We start from the raw sequence: 18974 nt of genomic DNA on the forward strand, positions 1-18974 counted from the left end.
TGTCCACTTCTCTCCCTCCCTCCCTCCCTCCCTCCCTCCCTCCCTCCCTCTCTCTCTCTCTCTCTCTCTCTCTCTCTCCCTCCCTCCCTCTCTTTCCTCATCTCTTTCCGTCTCTACCTCGATCCTACTGACTTGCTGTAAAACTTCCTCAATTCGTTCCCCAGTGAAATGGATCCAAAAACGAAGGAAACTCCGATGCTGGAAAAGCAGTCTCCTTCTGACATTTTTCTCTTCCAAAGTGCAGCGTCTGGATGGAGAAGGAAATAGAAATAAAAAAAAGTTCCAGAAAACGTGAAAAATATATAAATAAATAAATAAAGCGCGTTTGCGGCACATCAATGACATAAATACATAAATAAAGCAAGACGCGGTGACCAGGGTGGTTTTATTCGCGCGCAAACACAGTAGCGCCACTTTACAGGGTTTCGTAGTGAAGCGCTACTTTCGTTTTCTCATCTATCTTTCAACAGCATTGTTTTCCCCGGGTGGGGAAGTGCACCATTCCTGGAGGTACTGCAATACCAGGTTGATGCGTGGAGTGGACAGAGCAAGCTCCTATTCCATCTCCCTGTTCCAAAAATCAATTTAATATATGGTCCCCAGATAGAGGACGTATCAAGATATTAAACTGATAAGAACAGATACTACACTTGATCTTAGCCAAAAGGCCGAGAAGCGATAACCAGAATGGTGCCAGAATTCGCACCTCCCGGAGCAATCTCCCTGGCTGACCCGGACCGGGGTCTTCCCTCGCACCGTCGCTTGAGGCCCTTTCGCCTCTTTTTCTGACTCCTAGTGGGAGCTCAGCATGTGCCCATAGAAAGGAGGTCCTGGCCTCGGGCCTTCTCCCGGCTCCCAGAGTCCTCCACGGCTCTCGCCTCGTTAGGCGTCACTTAGCATACCCACGTTGTCCTCTTTCTAGCATTTGCATGCCCCGCCCCTTCCTGTCCTCTGCTTCTAGCCGGCTGGCCGGAAAGCCTGGCAGCCGGGGGATGCTGGGAATCAGGCCAGGATGCCCTGGACAGCTCCCCGACAGGAAGTGGCCGGCGCCTCGCCCTCGCCTACCCGGGACACTGCTCCCCTGTAGCCAAAGGCCTATAGATAAGGCTTGGCCGTTCGTGGCCGTTCGGGGACGGGCGGGGCGGGCAAAGAAGGAAAAGGACTCTGTATTTTCCTTCATTGCTCAGAGAAGCCAAGGGCAGTGTCCACTTCTCTGCCTCCCTCCCTCCCTCCCTCCCTCCCTCCCTCCCTCCCTCTCTCTCTCCCTCCGTCCCTCTCTTTCCTCATCTCTTTCCGTCTCTACCTCGATCCTACTGACTTGCTGTAAAAGTTCCTCAATTCGTTCCCCAGTGAAATGGATCCAAAAACGAAGGAAACTCCGATGCTGGAAAAGCAGTCTCCTTCTGACATTTTTCTCTTCCAAAGTGCAGCGTCTGGATGGAGAAGGAAATAGAAATAAAAAAAAGTTCCAGAAAACGTGAAAAATATATAAATAAATAAATAAAGCGCGTTTGCGGCACATCAATGACATAAATACATAAATAAAGCAAGACGCGGTGACCAGGGTGGTTTTATTCGCGCGCAAACACAGTAGCGCCACTTTACAGGGTTTCGTAGTGAAGCGCTACTTTCGTTTTCTCATCTATCTTTCAACAGCATTGTTTTCCCCGGGTGGGGAAGTGCACCATTCCTGGAGGTACTGCAATACCAGGTTGATGCGTGGAGTGGACAGAGCAAGCTCCTATTCCATCTCCCTGTTCCAAAAATCAATTTAATATATGGTCCCCAGATAGAGGACGTATCAGATATTAAACTGATAAGAACAGATACTACACTTGATCTTAGCCAAAAGGCCGAGAAGCGATAACCAGAATGGTGCCAGAATTCGCACCTCCCGGAGCAATCTCCCTGGCTGACCCGGACCGGGGTCTTCCCTCGCACCGTCGCTTGAGGCCCTTTCGCCTCTTTTTCTGACTCCTAGTGGGAGCTCAGCATGTGCCCATAGAAAGGAGGTCCTGGCCTCGGGCCTTCTCCCGGCTCCCAGAGTCCTCCACGGCTCTCGCCTCGTTAGGCGTCACTTAGCATACCCACGTTGTCCTCTTTCTAGCATTTGCATGCCCCGCCCCTTCCTGTCCTCTGCTTCTAGCCGGCTGGCCGGAAAGCCTGGCAGCCGGGGGATGCTGGGAATCAGGCCAGGATGCCCTGGACAGCTCCCCGACAGGAAGTGGCCGGCGCCTCGCCCTCGCCTACCCGGGACACTGCTCCCCTGTAGCCAAAGGCCTATAGATAAGGCTTGGCCGTTCGTGGCCGTTCGGGGACGGGCGGGGCGGGCAAAGAAGGAAAAGGACTCTGTATTTTCCTTCATTGCTCAGAGAAGCCAAGGGCAGTGTCCACTTCTCTCCCTCCCTCCCTCCCTCCCTCCCTCCCTCCCTCCCTCTCTCTCTCTCTCTCTCTCTCTCTCTCTCCCTCCCTCCCTCTCTTTCCTCATCTCTTTCCGTCTCTACCTCGATCCTACTGACTTGCTGTAAAACTTCCTCAATTCGTTCCCCAGTGAAATGGATCCAAAAACGAAGGAAACTCCGATGCTGGAAAAGCAGTCTCCTTCTGACATTTTTCTCTTCCAAAGTGCAGCGTCTGGATGGAGAAGGAAATAGAAATAAAAAAAAGTTCCAGAAAACGTGAAAAATATATAAATAAATAAATAAAGCGCGTTTGCGGCACATCAATGACATAAATACATAAATAAAGCAAGACGCGGTGACCAGGGTGGTTTTATTCGCGCGCAAACACAGTAGCGCCACTTTACAGGGTTTCGTAGTGAAGCGCTACTTTCGTTTTCTCATCTATCTTTCAACAGCATTGTTTTCCCCGGGTGGGGAAGTGCACCATTCCTGGAGGTACTGCAATACCAGGTTGATGCGTGGAGTGGACAGAGCAAGCTCCTATTCCATCTCCCTGTTCCAAAAATCAATTTAATATATGGTCCCCAGATAGAGGACGTATCAAGATATTAAACTGATAAGAACAGATACTACACTTGATCTTAGCCAAAAGGCCGAGAAGCGATAACCAGAATGGTGCCAGAATTCGCACCTCCCGGAGCAATCTCCCTGGCTGACCCGGACCGGGGTCTTCCCTCGCACCGTCGCTTGAGGCCCTTTCGCCTCTTTTTCTGACTCCTAGTGGGAGCTCAGCATGTGCCCATAGAAAGGAGGTCCTGGCCTCGGGCCTTCTCCCGGCTCCCAGAGTCCTCCACGGCTCTCGCCTCGTTAGGCGTCACTTAGCATACCCACGTTGTCCTCTTTCTAGCATTTGCATGCCCCGCCCCTTCCTGTCCTCTGCTTCTAGCCGGCTGGCCGGAAAGCCTGGCAGCCGGGGGATGCTGGGAATCAGGCCAGGATGCCCTGGACAGCTCCCCGACAGGAAGTGGCCGGCGCCTCGCCCTCGCCTACCCGGGACACTGCTCCCCTGTAGCCAAAGGCCTATAGATAAGGCTTGGCCGTTCGTGGCCGTTCGGGGACGGGCGGGGCGGGCAAAGAAGGAAAAGGACTCTGTATTTTCCTTCATTGCTCAGAGAAGCCAAGGGCAGTGTCCACTTCTCTGCCTCCCTCCCTCCCTCCCTCCCTCCCTCCCTCCCTCCCTCTCTCTCTCCCTCCGTCCCTCTCTTTCCTCATCTCTTTCCGTCTCTACCTCGATCCTACTGACTTGCTGTAAAAGTTCCTCAATTCGTTCCCCAGTGAAATGGATCCAAAAACGAAGGAAACTCCGATGCTGGAAAAGCAGTCTCCTTCTGACATTTTTCTCTTCCAAAGTGCAGCGTCTGGATGGAGAAGGAAATAGAAATAAAAAAAAGTTCCAGAAAACGTGAAAAATATATAAATAAATAAATAAAGCGCGTTTGCGGCACATCAATGACATAAATACATAAATAAAGCAAGACGCGGTGACCAGGGTGGTTTTATTCGCGCGCAAACACAGTAGCGCCACTTTACAGGGTTTCGTAGTGAAGCGCTACTTTCGTTTTCTCATCTATCTTTCAACAGCATTGTTTTCCCCGGGTGGGGAAGTGCACCATTCCTGGAGGTACTGCAATACCAGGTTGATGCGTGGAGTGGACAGAGCAAGCTCCTATTCCATCTCCCTGTTCCAAAAATCAATTTAATATATGGTCCCCAGATAGAGGACGTATCAGATATTAAACTGATAAGAACAGATACTACACTTGATCTTAGCCAAAAGGCCGAGAAGCGATAACCAGAATGGTGCCAGAATTCGCACCTCCCGGAGCAATCTCCCTGGCTGACCCGGACCGGGGTCTTCCCTCGCACCGTCGCTTGAGGCCCTTTCGCCTCTTTTTCTGACTCCTAGTGGGAGCTCAGCATGTGCCCATAGAAAGGAGGTCCTGGCCTCGGGCCTTCTCCCGGCTCCCAGAGTCCTCCACGGCTCTCGCCTCGTTAGGCGTCACTTAGCATACCCACGTTGTCCTCTTTCTAGCATTTGCATGCCCCGCCCCTTCCTGTCCTCTGCTTCTAGCCGGCTGGCCGGAAAGCCTGGCAGCCGGGGGATGCTGGGAATCAGGCCAGGATGCCCTGGACAGCTCCCCGACAGGAAGTGGCCGGCGCCTCGCCCTCGCCTACCCGGGACACTGCTCCCCTGTAGCCAAAGGCCTATAGATAAGGCTTGGCCGTTCGTGGCCGTTCGGGGACGGGCGGGGCGGGCAAAGAAGGAAAAGGACTCTGTATTTTCCTTCATTGCTCAGAGAAGCCAAGGGCAGTGTCCACTTCTCTCCCTCCCTCCCTCCCTCCCTCCCTCCCTCCCTCCCTCTCTCTCTCTCTCTCTCTCTCTCTCTCTCTCCCTCCCTCCCTCTCTTTCCTCATCTCTTTCCGTCTCTACCTCGATCCTACTGACTTGCTGTAAAACTTCCTCAATTCGTTCCCCAGTGAAATGGATCCAAAAACGAAGGAAACTCCGATGCTGGAAAAGCAGTCTCCTTCTGACATTTTTCTCTTCCAAAGTGCAGCGTCTGGATGGAGAAGGAAATAGAAATAAAAAAAAGTTCCAGAAAACGTGAAAAATATATAAATAAATAAATAAAGCGCGTTTGCGGCACATCAATGACATAAATACATAAATAAAGCAAGACGCGGTGACCAGGGTGGTTTTATTCGCGCGCAAACACAGTAGCGCCACTTTACAGGGTTTCGTAGTGAAGCGCTACTTTCGTTTTCTCATCTATCTTTCAACAGCATTGTTTTCCCCGGGTGGGGAAGTGCACCATTCCTGGAGGTACTGCAATACCAGGTTGATGCGTGGAGTGGACAGAGCAAGCTCCTATTCCATCTCCCTGTTCCAAAAATCAATTTAATATATGGTCCCCAGATAGAGGACGTATCAAGATATTAAACTGATAAGAACAGATACTACACTTGATCTTAGCCAAAAGGCCGAGAAGCGATAACCAGAATGGTGCCAGAATTCGCACCTCCCGGAGCAATCTCCCTGGCTGACCCGGACCGGGGTCTTCCCTCGCACCGTCGCTTGAGGCCCTTTCGCCTCTTTTTCTGACTCCTAGTGGGAGCTCAGCATGTGCCCATAGAAAGGAGGTCCTGGCCTCGGGCCTTCTCCCGGCTCCCAGAGTCCTCCACGGCTCTCGCCTCGTTAGGCGTCACTTAGCATACCCACGTTGTCCTCTTTCTAGCATTTGCATGCCCCGCCCCTTCCTGTCCTCTGCTTCTAGCCGGCTGGCCGGAAAGCCTGGCAGCCGGGGGATGCTGGGAATCAGGCCAGGATGCCCTGGACAGCTCCCCGACAGGAAGTGGCCGGCGCCTCGCCCTCGCCTACCCGGGACACTGCTCCCCTGTAGCCAAAGGCCTATAGATAAGGCTTGGCCGTTCGTGGCCGTTCGGGGACGGGCGGGGCGGGCAAAGAAGGAAAAGGACTCTGTATTTTCCTTCATTGCTCAGAGAAGCCAAGGGCAGTGTCCACTTCTCTGCCTCCCTCCCTCCCTCCCTCCCTCCCTCCCTCCCTCCCTCTCTCTCTCTCTCTCTCTCTCTCTCTCTCTCTCTCTCTCTCCCTCCCTCCCTCTCTTTCCTCATCTCTTTCCGTCTCTACCTCGATCCTACTGACTTGCTGTAAAACTTCCTCAATTCGTTCCCCAGTGAAATGGATCCAAAAACGAAGGAAACTCCGATGCTGGAAAAGCAGTCTCCTTCTGACATTTTTCTCTTCCAAAGTGCAGCGTCTGGATGGAGAAGGAAATAGAAATAAAAAAAAGTTCCAGAAAACGTGAAAAATATATAAATAAATAAATAAAGCGCGTTTGCGGCACATCAATGACATAAATACATAAATAAAGCAAGACGCGGTGACCAGGGTGGTTTTATTCGCGCGCAAACACAGTAGCGCCACTTTACAGGGTTTCGTAGTGAAGCGCTACTTTCGTTTTCTCATCTATCTTTCAACAGCATTGTTTTCCCCGGGTGGGGAAGTGCACCATTCCTGGAGGTACTGCAATACCAGGTTGATGCGTGGAGTGGACAGAGCAAGCTCCTATTCCATCTCCCTGTTCCAAAAATCAATTTAATATATGGTCCCCAGATAGAGGACGTATCAGATATTAAACTGATAAGAACAGATACTACACTTGATCTTAGCCAAAAGGCCGAGAAGCGATAACCAGAATGGTGCCAGAATTCGCACCTCCCGGAGCAATCTCCCTGGCTGACCCGGACCGGGGTCTTCCCTCGCACCGTCGCTTGAGGCCCTTTCGCCTCTTTTTCTGACTCCTAGTGGGAGCTCAGCATGTGCCCATAGAAAGGAGGTCCTGGCCTCGGGCCTTCTCCCGGCTCCCAGAGTCCTCCACGGCTCTCGCCTCGTTAGGCGTCACTTAGCATACCCACGTTGTCCTCTTTCTAGCATTTGCATGCCCCGCCCCTTCCTGTCCTCTGCTTCTAGCCGGCTGGCCGGAAAGCCTGGCAGCCGGGGGATGCTGGGAATCAGGCCAGGATGCCCTGGACAGCTCCCCGACAGGAAGTGGCCGGCGCCTCGCCCTCGCCTACCCGGGACACTGCTCCCCTGTAGCCAAAGGCCTATAGATAAGGCTTGGCCGTTCGTGGCCGTTCGGGGACGGGCGGGGCGGGCAAAGAAGGAAAAGTACTCTGTATTTTCCTTCATTGCTCAGAGAAGCCAAGGGCAGTGTCCACTTCTCTGCCTCCCTCCCTCCCTCCCTCCCTCCCTCCCTCCCTCCCTCTCTCTCTCCCTCCGTCCCTCTCTTTCCTCATCTCTTTCCGTCTCTACCTCGATCCTACTGACTTGCTGTAAAAGTTCCTCAATTCGTTCCCCAGTGAAATGGATCCAAAAACGAAGGAAACTCCGATGCTGGAAAAGCAGTCTCCTTCTGACATTTTTCTCTTCCAAAGTGCAGCGTCTGGATGGAGAAGGAAATAGAAATAAAAAAAAGTTCCAGAAAACGTGAAAAATATATAAATAAATAAATAAAGCGCGTTTGCGGCACATCAATGACATAAATACATAAATAAAGCAAGACGCGGTGACCAGGGTGGTTTTATTCGCGCGCAAACACAGTAGCGCCACTTTACAGGGTTTCGTAGTGAAGCGCTACTTTCGTTTTCTCATCTATCTTTCAACAGCATTGTTTTCCCCGGGTGGGGAAGTGCACCATTCCTGGAGGTACTGCAATACCAGGTTGATGCGTGGAGTGGACAGAGCAAGCTCCTATTCCATCTCCCTGTTCCAAAAATCAATTTAATATATGGTCCCCAGATAGAGGACGTATCAGATATTAAACTGATAAGAACAGATACTACACTTGATCTTAGCCAAAAGGCCGAGAAGCGATAACCAGAATGGTGCCAGAATTCGCACCTCCCGGAGCAATCTCCCTGGCTGACCCGGACCGGGGTCTTCCCTCGCACCGTCGCTTGAGGCCCTTTCGCCTCTTTTTCTGACTCCTAGTGGGAGCTCAGCATGTGCCCATAGAAAGGAGGTCCTGGCCTCGGGCCTTCTCCCGGCTCCCAGAGTCCTCCACGGCTCTCGCCTCGTTAGGCGTCACTTAGCATACCCACGTTGTCCTCTTTCTAGCATTTGCATGCCCCGCCCCTTCCTGTCCTCTGCTTCTAGCCGGCTGGCCGGAAAGCCTGGCAGCCGGGGGATGCTGGGAATCAGGCCAGGATGCCCTGGACAGCTCCCCGACAGGAAGTGGCCGGCGCCTCGCCCTCGCCTACCCGGGACACTGCTCCCCTGTAGCCAAAGGCCTATAGATAAGGCTTGGCCGTTCGTGGCCGTTCGGGGACGGGCGGGGCGGGCAAAGAAGGAAAAGGACTCTGTATTTTCCTTCATTGCTCAGAGAAGCCAAGGGCAGTGTCCACTTCTCTCCCTCCCTCCCTCCCTCCCTCCCTCCCTCCCTCCCTCTCTCTCTCTCTCTCTCTCTCTCTCTCTCCCTCCCTCCCTCTCTTTCCTCATCTCTTTCCGTCTCTACCTCGATCCTACTGACTTGCTGTAAAACTTCCTCAATTCGTTCCCCAGTGAAATGGATCCAAAAACGAAGGAAACTCCGATGCTGGAAAAGCAGTCTCCTTCTGACATTTTTCTCTTCCAAAGTGCAGCGTCTGGATGGAGAAGGAAATAGAAATAAAAAAAAGTTCCAGAAAACGTGAAAAATATATAAATAAATAAATAAAGCGCGTTTGCGGCACATCAATGACATAAATACATAAATAAAGCAAGACGCGGTGACCAGGGTGGTTTTATTCGCGCGCAAACACAGTAGCGCCACTTTACAGGGTTTCGTAGTGAAGCGCTACTTTCGTTTTCTCATCTATCTTTCAACAGCATTGTTTTCCCCGGGTGGGGAAGTGCACCATTCCTGGAGGTACTGCAATACCAGGTTGATGCGTGGAGTGGACAGAGCAAGCTCCTATTCCATCTCCCTGTTCCAAAAATCAATTTAATATATGGTCCCCAGATAGAGGACGTATCAAGATATTAAACTGATAAGAACAGATACTACACTTGATCTTAGCCAAAAGGCCGAGAAGCGATAACCAGAATGGTGCCAGAATTCGCACCTCCCGGAGCAATCTCCCTGGCTGACCCGGACCGGGGTCTTCCCTCGCACCGTCGCTTGAGGCCCTTTCGCCTCTTTTTCTGACTCCTAGTGGGAGCTCAGCATGTGCCCATAGAAAGGAGGTCCTGGCCTCGGGCCTTCTCCCGGCTCCCAGAGTCCTCCACGGCTCTCGCCTCGTTAGGCGTCACTTAGCATACCCACGTTGTCCTCTTTCTAGCATTTGCATGCCCCGCCCCTTCCTGTCCTCTGCTTCTAGCCGGCTGGCCGGAAAGCCTGGCAGCCGGGGGATGCTGGGAATCAGGCCAGGATGCCCTGGACAGCTCCCCGACAGGAAGTGGCCGGCGCCTCGCCCTCGCCTACCCGGGACACTGCTCCCCTGTAGCCAAAGGCCTATAGATAAGGCTTGGCCGTTCGTGGCCGTTCGGGGACGGGCGGGGCGGGCAAAGAAGGAAAAGGACTCTGTATTTTCCTTCATTGCTCAGAGAAGCCAAGGGCAGTGTCCACTTCTCTGCCTCCCTCCCTCCCTCCCTCCCTCCCTCCCTCCCTCCCTCTCTCTCTCCCTCCGTCCCTCTCTTTCCTCATCTCTTTCCGTCTCTACCTCGATCCTACTGACTTGCTGTAAAAGTTCCTCAATTCGTTCCCCAGTGAAATGGATCCAAAAACGAAGGAAACTCCGATGCTGGAAAAGCAGTCTCCTTCTGACATTTTTCTCTTCCAAAGTGCAGCGTCTGGATGGAGAAGGAAATAGAAATAAAAAAAAGTTCCAGAAAACGTGAAAAATATATAAATAAATAAATAAAGCGCGTTTGCGGCACATCAATGACATAAATACATAAATAAAGCAAGACGCGGTGACCAGGGTGGTTTTATTCGCGCGCAAACACAGTAGCGCCACTTTACAGGGTTTCGTAGTGAAGCGCTACTTTCGTTTTCTCATCTATCTTTCAACAGCATTGTTTTCCCCGGGTGGGGAAGTGCACCATTCCTGGAGGTACTGCAATACCAGGTTGATGCGTGGAGTGGACAGAGCAAGCTCCTATTCCATCTCCCTGTTCCAAAAATCAATTTAATATATGGTCCCCAGATAGAGGACGTATCAGATATTAAACTGATAAGAACAGATACTACACTTGATCTTAGCCAAAAGGCCGAGAAGCGATAACCAGAATGGTGCCAGAATTCGCACCTCCCGGAGCAATCTCCCTGGCTGACCCGGACCGGGGTCTTCCCTCGCACCGTCGCTTGAGGCCCTTTCGCCTCTTTTTCTGACTCCTAGTGGGAGCTCAGCATGTGCCCATAGAAAGGAGGTCCTGGCCTCGGGCCTTCTCCCGGCTCCCAGAGTCCTCCACGGCTCTCGCCTCGTTAGGCGTCACTTAGCATACCCACGTTGTCCTCTTTCTAGCATTTGCATGCCCCGCCCCTTCCTGTCCTCTGCTTCTAGCCGGCTGGCCGGAAAGCCTGGCAGCCGGGGGATGCTGGGAATCAGGCCAGGATGCCCTGGACAGCTCCCCGACAGGAAGTGGCCGGCGCCTCGCCCTCGCCTACCCGGGACACTGCTCCCCTGTAGCCAAAGGCCTATAGATAAGGCTTGGCCGTTCGTGGCCGTTCGGGGACGGGCGGGGCGGGCAAAGAAGGAAAAGGACTCTGTATTTTCCTTCATTGCTCAGAGAAGCCAAGGGCAGTGTCCACTTCTCTCCCTCCCTCCCTCCCTCCCTCCCTCCCTCCCTCCCTCTCTCTCTCTCTCTCTCTCTCTCTCTCTCCCTCCCTCCCTCTCTTTCCTCATCTCTTTCCGTCTCTACCTCGATCCTACTGACTTGCTGTAAAACTTCCTCAATTCGTTCCCCAGTGAAATGGATCCAAAAACGAAGGAAACTCCGATGCTGGAAAAGCAGTCTCCTTCTGACATTTTTCTCTTCCAAAGTGCAGCGTCTGGATGGAGAAGGAAATAGAAATAAAAAAAAGTTCCAGAAAACGTGAAAAATATATAAATAAATAAATAAAGCGCGTTTGCGGCACATCAATGACATAAATACATAAATAAAGCAAGACGCGGTGACCAGGGTGGTTTTATTCGCGCGCAAACACAGTAGCGCCACTTTACAGGGTTTCGTAGTGAAGCGCTACTTTCGTTTTCTCATCTATCTTTCAACAGCATTGTTTTCCCCGGGTGGGGAAGTGCACCATTCCTGGAGGTACTGCAATACCAGGTTGATGCGTGGAGTGGACAGAGCAAGCTCCTATTCCATCTCCCTGTTCCAAAAATCAATTTAATATATGGTCCCCAGATAGAGGACGTATCAAGATATTAAACTGATAAGAACAGATACTACACTTGATCTTAGCCAAAAGGCCGAGAAGCGATAACCAGAATGGTGCCAGAATTCGCACCTCCCGGAGCAATCTCCCTGGCTGACCCGGACCGGGGTCTTCCCTCGCACCGTCGCTTGAGGCCCTTTCGCCTCTTTTTCTGACTCCTAGTGGGAGCTCAGCATGTGCCCATAGAAAGGAGGTCCTGGCCTCGGGCCTTCTCCCGGCTCCCAGAGTCCTCCACGGCTCTCGCCTCGTTAGGCGTCACTTAGCATACCCACGTTGTCCTCTTTCTAGCATTTGCATGCCCCGCCCCTTCCTGTCCTCTGCTTCTAGCCGGCTGGCCGGAAAGCCTGGCAGCCGGGGGATGCTGGGAATCAGGCCAGGATGCCCTGGACAGCTCCCCGACAGGAAGTGGCCGGCGCCTCGCCCTCGCCTACCCGGGACACTGCTCCCCTGTAGCCAAAGGCCTATAGATAAGGCTTGGCCGTTCGTGGCCGTTCGGGGACGGGCGGGGCGGGCAAAGAAGGAAAAGGACTCTGTATTTTCCTTCATTGCTCAGAGAAGCCAAGGGCAGTGTCCACTTCTCTGCCTCCCTCCCTCCCTCCCTCCCTCCCTCCCTCCCTCCCTCTCTCTCTCTCTCTCTCTCTCTCTCTCTCTCTCTCTCTCTCCCTCCCTCCCTCTCTTTCCTCATCTCTTTCCGTCTCTACCTCGATCCTACTGACTTGCTGTAAAACTTCCTCAATTCGTTCCCCAGTGAAATGGATCCAAAAACGAAGGAAACTCCGATGCTGGAAAAGCAGTCTCCTTCTGACATTTTTCTCTTCCAAAGTGCAGCGTCTGGATGGAGAAGGAAATAGAAATAAAAAAAAGTTCCAGAAAACGTGAAAAATATATAAATAAATAAATAAAGCGCGTTTGCGGCACATCAATGACATAAATACATAAATAAAGCAAGACGCGGTGACCAGGGTGGTTTTATTCGCGCGCAAACACAGTAGCGCCACTTTACAGGGTTTCGTAGTGAAGCGCTACTTTCGTTTTCTCATCTATCTTTCAACAGCATTGTTTTCCCCGGGTGGGGAAGTGCACCATTCCTGGAGGTACTGCAATACCAGGTTGATGCGTGGAGTGGACAGAGCAAGCTCCTATTCCATCTCCCTGTTCCAAAAATCAATTTAATATATGGTCCCCAGATAGAGGACGTATCAGATATTAAACTGATAAGAACAGATACTACACTTGATCTTAGCCAAAAGGCCGAGAAGCGATAACCAGAATGGTGCCAGAATTCGCACCTCCCGGAGCAATCTCCCTGGCTGACCCGGACCGGGGTCTTCCCTCGCACCGTCGCTTGAGGCCCTTTCGCCTCTTTTTCTGACTCCTAGTGGGAGCTCAGCATGTGCCCATAGAAAGGAGGTCCTGGCCTCGGGCCTTCTCCCGGCTCCCAGAGTCCTCCACGGCTCTCGCCTCGTTAGGCGTCACTTAGCATACCCACGTTGTCCTCTTTCTAGCATTTGCATGCCCCGCCCCTTCCTGTCCTCTGCTTCTAGCCGGCTGGCCGGAAAGCCTGGCAGCCGGGGGATGCTGGGAATCAGGCCAGGATGCCCTGGACAGCTCCCCGACAGGAAGTGGCCGGCGCCTCGCCCTCGCCTACCCGGGACACTGCTCCCCTGTAGCCAAAGGCCTATAGATAAGGCTTGGCCGTTCGTGGCCGTTCGGGGACGGGCGGGGCGGGCAAAGAAGGAAAAGTACTCTGTATTTTCCTTCATTGCTCAGAGAAGCCAAGGGCAGTGTCCACTTCTCTGCCTCCCTCCCTCCCTCCCTCCCTCCCTCCCTCCCTCCCTCTCTCTCTCCCTCCGTCCCTCTCTTTCCTCATCTCTTTCCGTCTCTACCTCGATCCTACTGACTTGCTGTAAAAGTTCCTCAATTCGTTCCCCAGTGAAATGGATCCAAAAACGAAGGAAACTCCGATGCTGGAAAAGCAGTCTCCTTCTGACATTTTTCTCTTCCAAAGTGCAGCGTCTGGATGGAGAAGGAAATAGAAATAAAAAAAAGTTCCAGAAAACGTGAAAAATATATAAATAAATAAATAAAGCGCGTTTGCGGCACATCAATGACATAAATACATAAATAAAGCAAGACGCGGTGACCAGGGTGGTTTTATTCGCGCGCAAACACAGTAGCGCCACTTTACAGGGTTTCGTAGTGAAGCGCTACTTTCGTTTTCTCATCTATCTTTCAACAGCATTGTTTTCCCCGGGTGGGGAAGTGCACCATTCCTGGAGGTACTGCAATACCAGGTTGATGCGTGGAGTGGACAGAGCAAGCTCCTATTCCATCTCCCTGTTCCAAAAATCAATTTAATATATGGTCCCCAGATAGAGGACGTATCAGATATTAAACTGATAAGAACAGATACTACACTTGATCTTAGCCAAAAGGCCGAGAAGCGATAACCAGAATGGTGCCAGAATTCGCACCTCCCGGAGCAATCTCCCTGGCTGACCCGGACCGGGGTCTTCCCTCGCACCGTCGCTTGAGGCCCTTTCGCCTCTTTTTCTGACTCCTAGTGGGAGCTCAGCATGTGCCCATAGAAAGGAGGTCCTGGCCTCGGGCCTTCTCCCGGCTCCCAGAGTCCTCCACGGCTCTCGCCTCGTTAGGCGTCACTTAGCATACCCACGTTGTCCTCTTTCTAGCATTTGCATGCCCCGCCCCTTCCTGTCCTCTGCTTCTAGCCGGCTGGCCGGAAAGCCTGGCAGCCGGGGGATGCTGGGAATCAGGCCAGGATGCCCTGGACAGCTCCCCGACAGGAAGTGGCCGGCGCCTCGCCCTCGCCTACCCGGGACACTGCTCCCCTGTAGCCAAAGGCCTATAGATAAGGCTTGGCCGTTCGTGGCCGTTCGGGGACGGGCGGGGCGGGCAAAGAAGGAAAAGGACTCTGTATTTTCCTTCATTGCTCAGAGAAGCCAAGGGCAGTGTCCACTTCTCTCCCTCCCTCCCTCCCTCCCTCCCTCCCTCCCTCCCTCTCTCTCTCTCTCTCTCTCTCTCTCTCTCCCTCCCTCCCTCTCTTTCCTCATCTCTTTCCGTCTCTACCTCGATCCTACTGACTTGCTGTAAAACTTCCTCAATTCGTTCCCCAGTGAAATGGATCCAAAAACGAAGGAAACTCCGATGCTGGAAAAGCAGTCTCCTTCTGACATTTTTCTCTTCCAAAGTGCAGCGTCTGGATGGAGAAGGAAATAGAAATAAAAAAAAGTTCCAGAAAACGTGAAAAATATATAAATAAATAAATAAAGCGCGTTTGCGGCACATCAATGACATAAATACATAAATAAAGCAAGACGCGGTGACCAGGGTGGTTTTATTCGCGCGCAAACACAGTAGCGCCACTTTACAGGGTTTCGTAGTGAAGCGCTACTTTCGTTTTCTCATCTATCTTTCAACAGCATTGTTTTCCCCGGGTGGGGAAGTGCACCATTCCTGGAGGTACTGCAATACCAGGTTGATGCGTGGAGTGGACAGAGCAAGCTCCTATTCCATCTCCCTGTTCCAAAAATCAATTTAATATATGGTCCCCAGATAGAGGACGTATCAAGATATTAAACTGATAAGAACAGATACTACACTTGATCTTAGCCAAAAGGCCGAGAAGCGATAACCAGAATGGTGCCAGAATTCGCACCTCCCGGAGCAATCTCCCTGGCTGACCCGGACCGGGGTCTTCCCTCGCACCGTCGCTTGAGGCCCTTTCGCCTCTTTTTCTGACTCCTAGTGGGAGCTCAGCATGTGCCCATAGAAAGGAGGTCCTGGCCTCGGGCCTTCTCCCGGCTCCCAGAGTCCTCCACGGCTCTCGCCTCGTTAGGCGTCACTTAGCATACCCACGTTGTCCTCTTTCTAGCATTTGCATGCCCCGCCCCTTCCTGTCCTCTGCTTCTAGCCGGCTGGCCGGAAAGCCTGGCAGCCGGGGGATGCTGGGAATCAGGCCAGGATGCCCTGGACAGCTCCCCGACAGGAAGTGGCCGGCGCCTCGCCCTCGCCTACCCGGGACACTGCTCCCCTGTAGCCAAAGGCCTATAGATAAGGCTTGGCCGTTCGTGGCCGTTCGGGGACGGGCGGGGCGGGCAAAGAAGGAAAAGGACTCTGTATTTTCCTTCATTGCTCAGAGAAGCCAAGGGCAGTGTCCACTTCTCTGCCTCCCTCCCTCCCTCCCTCCCTCCCTCCCTCCCTCTCTCTCTCCCTCCCTCCCTCTCTTTCCTCATCTCTTTCCGTCTCTACCTCGATCCTACTGACTTGCTGTAAAAGTTCCTCAATTCGTTCCCCAGTGAAATGGATCCAAAAACGAAGGAAACTCCGATGCTGGAAAAGCAGTCTCCTTCTGACATTTTTCTCTTCCAAAGTGCAGCGTCTGGATGGAGAAGGAAATAGAAATAAAAAAAAGTTCCAGAAAACGTGAAAAATATATAAATAAATAAATAAAGCGCGTTTGCGGCACATCAATGACATAAATACATAAATAAAGCAAGACGCGGTGACCAGGGTGGTTTTATTCGCGCGCAAACACAGTAGCGCCACTTTACAGGGTTTCGTAGTGAAGCGCTACTTTCGTTTTCTCATCTATCTTTCAACAGCATTGTTTTCCCCGGGTGGGGAAGTGCACCATTCCTGGAGGTACTGCAATACCAGGTTGATGCGTGGAGTGGACAGAGCAAGCTCCTATTCCATCTCCCTGTTCCAAAAATCAATTTAATATATGGTCCCCAGATAGAGGACGTATCAGATATTAAACTGATAAGAACAGATACTACACTTGATCTTAGCCAAAAGGCCGAGAAGCGATAACCAGAATGGTGCCAGAATTCGCACCTCCCGGAGCAATCTCCCTGGCTGACCCGGACCGGGGTCTTCCCTCGCACCGTCGCTTGAGGCCCTTTCGCCTCTTTTTCTGACTCCTAGTGGGAGCTCAGCATGTGCCCATAGAAAGGAGGTCCTGGCCTCGGGCCTTCTCCCGGCTCCCAGAGTCCTCCACGGCTCTCGCCTCGTTAGGCGTCACTTAGCATACCCACGTTGTCCTCTTTCTAGCATTTGCATGCCCCGCCCCTTCCTGTCCTCTGCTTCTAGCCGGCTGGCCGGAAAGCCTGGCAGCCGGGGGATGCTGGGAATCAGGCCAGGATGCCCTGGACAGCTCCCCGACAGGAAGTGGCCGGCGCCTCGCCCTCGCCTACCCGGGACACTGCTCCCCTGTAGCCAAAGGCCTATAGATAAGGCTTGGCCGTTCGTGGCCGTTCGGGGACGGGCGGGGCGGGCAAAGAAGGAAAAGGACTCTGTATTTTCCTTCATTGCTCAGAGAAGCCAAGGGCAGTGTCCACTTCTCTGCCTCCCTCCCTCCCTCCCTCCCTCCCTCCCTCCCTCTCTCTCTCCCTCCCTCCCTCTCTTTCCTCATCTCTTTCCGTCTCTACCTCGATCCTACTGACTTGCTGTAAAAGTTCCTCAATTCGTTCCCCAGTGAAATGGATCCAAAAACGAAGGAAACTCCGATGCTGGAAAAGCAGTCTCCTTCTGACATTTTTCTCTTCCAAAGTGCAGCGTCTGGATGGAGAAGGAAATAGAAATAAAAAAAAGTTCCAGAAAACGTGAAAAATATATAAATAAATAAATAAAGCGCGTTTGCGGCACATCAATGACATAAATACATAAATAAAGCAAGACGCGGTGACCAGGGTGGTTTTATTCGCGCGCAAACACAGTAGCGCCACTTTACAGGGTTTCGTAGTGAAGCGCTACTTTCGTTTTCTCATCTATCTTTCAACAGCATTGTTTTCCCCGGGTGGGGAAGTGCACCATTCCTGGAGGTACTGCAATACCAGGTTGATGCGTGGAGTGGACAGAGCAAGCTCCTATTCCATCTCCCTGTTCCAAAAATCAATTTAATATATGGTCCCCAGATAGAGGACGTATCAGATATTAAACTGATAAGAACAGATACTACACTTGATCTTAGCCAAAAGGCCGAGAAGCGATAACCAGAATGGTGCCAGAATTCGCACCTCCCGGAGCAATCTCCCTGGCTGACCCGGACCGGGGTCTTCCCTCGCACCGTCGCTTGAGGCCCTTTCGCCTCTTTTTCTGACTCCTAGTGGGAGCTCAGCATGTGCCCATAGAAAGGAGGTCCTGGCCTCGGGCCTTCTCCCGGCTCCCAGAGTCCTCCACGGCTCTCGCCTCGTTAGGCGTCACTTAGCATACCCACGTTGTCCTCTTTCTAGCATTTGCATGCCCCGCCCCTTCCTGTCCTCTGCTTCTAGCCGGCTGGCCGGAAAGCCTGGCAGCCGGGGGATGCTGGGAATCAGGCCAGGATGCCCTGGACAGCTCCCCGACAGGAAGTGGCCGGCGCCTCGCCCTCGCCTACCCGGGACACTGCTCCCCTGTAGCCAAAGGCCTATAGATAAGGCTTGGCCGTTCGTGGCCGTTCGGGGACGGGCGGGGCGGGCAAAGAAGGAAAAGGACTCTGTATTTTCCTTCATTGCTCAGAGAAGCCAAGGGCAGTGTCCACTTCTCTGCCTCCCTCCCTCCCTCCCTCCCTCCCTCCCTCCCTCTCTCTCTCCCTCCCTCCCTCTCTTTCCTCATCTCTTTCCGTCTCTACCTCGATCCTACTGACTTGCTGTAAAAGTTCCTCAATTCGTTCCCCAGTGAAATGGATCCAAAAACGAAGGAAACTCCGATGCTGGAAAAGCAGTCTCCTTCTGACATTTTTCTCTTCCAAAGTGCAGCGTCTGGATGGAGAAGGAAATAGAAATAAAAAAAAGTTCCAGAAAACGTGAAAAATATATAAATAAATAAATAAAGCGCGTTTGCGGCACATCAATGACATAAATACATAAATAAAGCAAGACGCGGTGACCAGGGTGGTTTTATTCGCGCGCAAACACAGTAGCGCCACTTTACAGGGTTTCGTAGTGAAGCGCTACTTTCGTTTTCTCATCTATCTTTCAACAGCATTGTTTTCCCCGGGTGGGGAAGTGCACCATTCCTGGAGGTACTGCAATACCAGGTTGATGCGTGGAGTGGACAGAGCAAGCTCCTATTCCATCTCCCTGTTCCAAAAATCAATTTAATATATGGTCCCCAGATAGAGGACGTATCAGATATTAAACTGATAAGAACAGATACTACACTTGATCTTAGCCAAAAGGCCGAGAAGCGATAACCAGAATGGTGCCAGAATTCGCACCTCCCGGAGCAATCTCCCTGGCTGACCCGGACCGGGGTCTTCCCTCGCACCGTCGCTTGAGGCCCTTTCGCCTCTTTTTCTGACTCCTAGTGGGAGCTCAGCATGTGCCCATAGAAAGGAGGTCCTGGCCTCGGGCCTTCTCCCGGCTCCCAGAGTCCTCCACGGCTCTCGCCTCGTTAGGCGTCACTTAGCATACCCACGTTGTCCTCTTTCTAGCATTTGCATGCCCCGCCCCTTCCTGTCCTCTGCTTCTAGCCGGCTGGCCGGAAAGCCTGGCAGCCGGGGGATGCTGGGAATCAGGCCAGGATGCCCTGGACAGCTCCCCGACAGGAAGTGGCCGGCGCCTCGCCCTCG

The 18974-nt window shown here is 52.4% G+C and overlaps 16 non-coding genes across 16 annotated transcripts; all 16 read right to left on the reverse strand.

Annotated features, from left to right (window-relative positions):
• Positions 1 to 488: 488 nt before the first annotated feature.
• Positions 489 to 680, reverse strand: LOC146817014 (U2 spliceosomal RNA). Its single transcript, XR_014964886.1, has one exon. It is a non-coding gene; the product is annotated as a U2 spliceosomal RNA (small nuclear RNA).
• Positions 681 to 1674: 994 nt separating this feature from the next.
• On the reverse strand, positions 1675 to 1865 carry LOC146817015 (U2 spliceosomal RNA). The gene has a single exon (XR_014964694.1). It is a non-coding gene; the product is annotated as a U2 spliceosomal RNA (small nuclear RNA).
• Positions 1866 to 2875: 1010 nt separating this feature from the next.
• On the reverse strand, positions 2876 to 3067 carry LOC146817016 (U2 spliceosomal RNA). The gene has a single exon (XR_014964887.1). It is a non-coding gene; the product is annotated as a U2 spliceosomal RNA (small nuclear RNA).
• A 994-nt stretch (positions 3068 to 4061) lies between these two features.
• Positions 4062 to 4252, reverse strand: LOC146817017 (U2 spliceosomal RNA). Its single transcript, XR_014964695.1, has one exon. It is a non-coding gene; the product is annotated as a U2 spliceosomal RNA (small nuclear RNA).
• A 1012-nt stretch (positions 4253 to 5264) lies between these two features.
• LOC146817018 (U2 spliceosomal RNA) lies at positions 5265 to 5456 on the reverse strand. Its single transcript, XR_014964888.1, has one exon. It is a non-coding gene; the product is annotated as a U2 spliceosomal RNA (small nuclear RNA).
• Positions 5457 to 6482: 1026 nt separating this feature from the next.
• Positions 6483 to 6673, reverse strand: LOC146817019 (U2 spliceosomal RNA). The gene has a single exon (XR_014964696.1). It is a non-coding gene; the product is annotated as a U2 spliceosomal RNA (small nuclear RNA).
• A 994-nt stretch (positions 6674 to 7667) lies between these two features.
• On the reverse strand, positions 7668 to 7858 carry LOC146817020 (U2 spliceosomal RNA). The gene has a single exon (XR_014964697.1). It is a non-coding gene; the product is annotated as a U2 spliceosomal RNA (small nuclear RNA).
• Positions 7859 to 8868: 1010 nt separating this feature from the next.
• Positions 8869 to 9060, reverse strand: LOC146817021 (U2 spliceosomal RNA). The gene has a single exon (XR_014964889.1). It is a non-coding gene; the product is annotated as a U2 spliceosomal RNA (small nuclear RNA).
• Positions 9061 to 10054: 994 nt separating this feature from the next.
• LOC146817022 (U2 spliceosomal RNA) lies at positions 10055 to 10245 on the reverse strand. Its single transcript, XR_014964698.1, has one exon. It is a non-coding gene; the product is annotated as a U2 spliceosomal RNA (small nuclear RNA).
• Positions 10246 to 11255: 1010 nt separating this feature from the next.
• On the reverse strand, positions 11256 to 11447 carry LOC146817023 (U2 spliceosomal RNA). Its single transcript, XR_014964891.1, has one exon. It is a non-coding gene; the product is annotated as a U2 spliceosomal RNA (small nuclear RNA).
• A 1026-nt stretch (positions 11448 to 12473) lies between these two features.
• Positions 12474 to 12664, reverse strand: LOC146817024 (U2 spliceosomal RNA). The gene has a single exon (XR_014964700.1). It is a non-coding gene; the product is annotated as a U2 spliceosomal RNA (small nuclear RNA).
• Positions 12665 to 13658: 994 nt separating this feature from the next.
• On the reverse strand, positions 13659 to 13849 carry LOC146817025 (U2 spliceosomal RNA). Its single transcript, XR_014964702.1, has one exon. It is a non-coding gene; the product is annotated as a U2 spliceosomal RNA (small nuclear RNA).
• A 1010-nt stretch (positions 13850 to 14859) lies between these two features.
• On the reverse strand, positions 14860 to 15051 carry LOC146817026 (U2 spliceosomal RNA). The gene has a single exon (XR_014964892.1). It is a non-coding gene; the product is annotated as a U2 spliceosomal RNA (small nuclear RNA).
• Positions 15052 to 16041: 990 nt separating this feature from the next.
• LOC146817027 (U2 spliceosomal RNA) lies at positions 16042 to 16232 on the reverse strand. The gene has a single exon (XR_014964703.1). It is a non-coding gene; the product is annotated as a U2 spliceosomal RNA (small nuclear RNA).
• A 990-nt stretch (positions 16233 to 17222) lies between these two features.
• LOC146817028 (U2 spliceosomal RNA) lies at positions 17223 to 17413 on the reverse strand. Its single transcript, XR_014964704.1, has one exon. It is a non-coding gene; the product is annotated as a U2 spliceosomal RNA (small nuclear RNA).
• A 990-nt stretch (positions 17414 to 18403) lies between these two features.
• On the reverse strand, positions 18404 to 18594 carry LOC146817029 (U2 spliceosomal RNA). Its single transcript, XR_014964705.1, has one exon. It is a non-coding gene; the product is annotated as a U2 spliceosomal RNA (small nuclear RNA).
• Between the last annotated feature and the right edge of the window lie 380 nt (positions 18595 to 18974).

This window comes from Triturus cristatus, chromosome 6, assembly GCF_964204655.1.
Source record: "Triturus cristatus chromosome 6, aTriCri1.1, whole genome shotgun sequence".
Lineage (NCBI taxonomy): Eukaryota > Metazoa > Chordata > Amphibia > Caudata > Salamandridae > Triturus > Triturus cristatus.